Below are 4,009 nucleotides of genomic sequence, written 5' to 3'. Positions count from 1 at the left end.
CGGGAAGAGGCCTGGGGGTGGGCAGCGGGAAGAGGCCTGGGGGTGGGCAGCGGGAAGAGGCAGAGAGTTTTTTGGTTTTTTTGTTTTTGTTTTTGCTCTTCTCCCACTCTAGCTCCAAATCACCCCTACTGTCTTGTTTCCTGCAGGTTTTCAAGGTCATCTCTACAGTGGAAAGGCCAGGTTGGGGTAAAGGTAGAGAGTACCCCCAAATGCTACAGCACACAGATTCCACCCAGAGGCCAGTGTGCTTTTGTTTGTTTGCTTGGTTTTTGTATAATTAGCTATATGGCTCTCGTTTTCCCAACCCCTAAAAATGACAACTTTGACAGTATCACCAGGTTGTGGTTTTCTGGAACACTGCTGATGTCTCTCGCCCTCCACAGGTGGGAGAGGGCCTGGGACACTTATTCTCCACTTCCTGTATCCAGCCATGGCTGATTCCACAGCAACCCTAGCAGGGTGGTTATGGTGGTTATGTCTGGCTCCCTGTCTTATGGGCGGACAGGAAAGCTGAGGTCTGCAAAATGTAGCTGCTGACTGACTCTAGGACTTAAGCATCGTGTCTCGTTCCTGCGCTCCCACATCTGGCCTGGTGTTTAAAGGTCAGCTAGCATCGTCTCCCTCACAGAGCGCTTAGGCAGGCTGCTTCTTGTCTTCTGTCACTCAGCACCAGCCCTCATGCTTCCTGCGGAACTGGAAGTAACCGTTGTAACTGTCTCTCCAACGAGTGGCAATTTATAATGCCTAAAAAGAGTTAGACATCCAGTACTCACTGTTTTTAAAGGCAATTCCGTTCAGTCACCTGACTGGACCAGCCTCCAGCCTCCAGGGAGTAGCCAGAAGCGGGAATCAAGGGAGACTGCAGTGTTAGATAACCTAAGGGTCCAGCCTTTCCAGACAGGCAACATGAAGTCTCTCAAGGTTGGATTCTTCCTTTTAAACATTGTTAAATTTTAGTATATGTATGTGTGTATATGTGTGGGTACAGACTTGCAGGTCAGAGGACAACTATTGTAGGAGCTGATTGCCTTTCCTCCATGTGGGACCCAGGAACTGAGGGACTGAGTTCATCTGGTGTACTTCTCAGTGAGATTTTAAATGAGATCGCCATTCAGTGTGTTGCCTTTCGGTGTGGTCGGCGGTCTCCTTCTGAGTCTAAGCGTTGACGTTAACTGGGTTTGCTCTAATCCCTACTAACTGAATAGGGACAATGATGCCTGCCACAGCTGACCAGATGCACTATCAAACATAAAGAAACCTCTGGGTGACTGGAGTTGCACAAGTCTCAAACAATGTGGCCACGCTCCAGGGCAGGTCCCATGCCCAGTAGATGACAAACATAAAACAGACTCTGTGGCTTTTTATATGTGCTTTTTGTTTTGTTTTGGTATTTTCTGTCTTACTGGCTTTCTCTCTCTCACAAGCTCTCTTTCCTTTCTTCCTTCCCTCCTTCCCGCCTTCCTTCTTTCCTTCCTTCCTTCCTTTTTTCTTTCCTCTTTCTTTTTTTCTTTCTTCTTTGTAGGTTTTAGTTTTGGTTTTTGTTGGTAAGGGGTTTTTGTTGTTATTGCTGTTCTATTTTGTTTCAGAGACAGAGTTTCTCTGTTTGGCCTGCCTGTCCTAGAACTCACTCTGTAGACCAAGCTGGCCTCACAGAGATCTACCTGTCTCTGTCATCACTACCTGACTTTGTGTGTTTTTGTTTGGTTTTTAATTTGTCTGTTTAGATCTTTGTTGTTGTTTTTTTAAAGACTTTATTTATTTTATGTATATGACAAGTACACTGTAGCTGTCTTCAGACACACCAGAAGAGGGCATCAGATCCCATTACAAATGGTTGTGAACCACCATGTGGTTGCTGGGAATTAAACTTGGGACCTTTGGAAGAGCAGTCAGTGCTCTTAACCCATGAGCCATCTCTCCATCTCCTAGATCTTTGTTTTTGTTGTTGGGTTGATTTGGTTTTGGTTTTGCTAGAGAATGAACAGTTTGGGGTGGGGATGATCTTGGGTGCATTGTGGAGGGGAAAGAATATGATTTCAAATATACTATATGAAAAAAATTTAATTCATTTTTTTTTTTTAATGGCAGGGAGAAAAAGAAACAAAGAGCCAGCTGCAGTTGACGCAGGAGGCATCTAGTGCAGAGATGACTGGCTGAAGACGACCTAGCTTAGGGAATGTGAATCCCAGAGGCTTTGGCTTCTGGGCCCCACTGATTTGTAGTGGACAGGTCAGGCTATTTCATTTAACTGGGTCTCCAGTGTGTCTATTCAAATAGCAGAGGCTGGAGAGCTAACAGCTATGCGTTTTAGACTACTTACAGCTAAGCGTCCTGGTTTATGTTTATTCCCATTTGTGTGCAAGCCTGTGAAATATGTGCAGGATTGTCCCCCAAGTCAAACTGCCACTATCTACATGAGTTCAACTGGGCCTGCCTGGCCCACGACTGGGCTTGTTGAACTGTAGGCATCCCTCACAGAAGGAGGGCTAGGGAGGCTCAGGGTACCCTCTCTGGAGTATCCAGCCATGCCTTGGGACTAGATGTATCCAATTCTGCCCTAATTACATGAGGCCTAAGGGAAGGGTTAGACGTGCAAAGGGAGGGAAGGATCAGGGAGGGGCTCCATTTGTGTAGCCCTGAAGAAGTCACTATCCATGCTGGGTGTAGACATTCTATGGTGGCTGCTTTAAGGCCATCCATGCTCCGGCCTGAAACCCCAGTGTTCTGTAAGTAGGCCTAACATGCATTGGTTCCCAGAGTTAACTTTGCTGGTATCATACCTCGGTTTGGTGTTGCCTTTGGAAGAGGGACGAACACCGTCCACTAGGGACGGGCATTTTAGCAATAGATGGTCATAAGAGAGGGCTATCTTCTTGCTCCTTAGGCTGTTTTCTGATAAAGAAAGCTATCATCTCACATCTGGGCCTTAGTTCCCTGGATGTTGAGAGGGGACATCTGGAACACAGCTGGAAGCCGAACTGCATCTGTAACGCCCATCTGCAAGTTTTGTGGACCTGGGGATCCGTTGGTTTGGTGACAGCAGAGATGGTAATGTGCTCTCTGTTCAGTAGGTATGCTTCCATGGAAGGTCGGTGTTAGGAGAGCCAGTCCTGAGGATGGAGTCCCAAGTCTAGTCTCTGGCACTTGTGATAGTTTTATAAATCCCTAGTTTCCTGCATATCCATGGCTGCTGACGTAACAGGAGTAATTTGGAGTCCTGTACTAACTCATTTTGCTTTAGTTCATATCATAAAAGTCGCACCTCCATGCTGACATGTCATGTAATTTAGTGTGCAAAATTGGTGACTTCACAGGCATTTCGTCTTTGGCTGTCTCAAACATACTAGGTGTTATCGTTAACATCCACCAACAACTTAATACAACCGATGGTCATCCGGGAAGAGGGAACCTCAAGTAAGGAATTAGCTCCATTAGACTGGCTTATAGGCTGTGTCCTGGTCACTATTTTGTCAGCTTGGCACAAGCTAGAGTTATCTGGCAGGAGGAACCTCGGTTGAGAAATACCTTTATCTCATTGTCTATAAACAGGTCTGCAGGGCATTTTCTTGAATAATTGACATGGGAGGGCCTAGATCCCTGGGAGCTGTGCCATCTCTGAGCAGCTTGTTCTGGGTGGTGTGAGAAAGCAAGCTGAATAAGTCCTAGAGCACAAGCCAATAAGCATGGCGTTCCTCCCTGACTCCGCTTCCGTCCCCGCCCCCAGGTTCTTGCCTTGAATTCCTGCCTTGCTTCTCCTGACGAAGGACTAAAAGCCTTCAGGTGAAATAAGCTCTTCCTCCCCAAGTTTTGGTTACAATCTTTAACCCAGCAGTAGAAATCTAACTAAGACAGCATGTCTGTGAGGCACCTGCTTGAGTGCTACTTGATATAGGAGAGCCCAGTCCACAGTGGGTGGCGCCATCTCTCCGCAGGGCTGTGTAAGAGAGGTAGCTGAGCAAGCTAGAGAGTGCAAGCCAATAAGCAGCATTTCTCTGCAGACTCTGCTTTA

Source organism: Mastomys coucha, unplaced genomic scaffold (assembly GCF_008632895.1).
Source record: "Mastomys coucha isolate ucsf_1 unplaced genomic scaffold, UCSF_Mcou_1 pScaffold22, whole genome shotgun sequence".
In the NCBI taxonomy this organism is placed as follows: domain Eukaryota; kingdom Metazoa; phylum Chordata; class Mammalia; order Rodentia; family Muridae; genus Mastomys; species Mastomys coucha.
The sequence above is the reverse complement of the archived record's forward strand: the minus strand, read 5'-3'. Positions refer to the sequence as shown.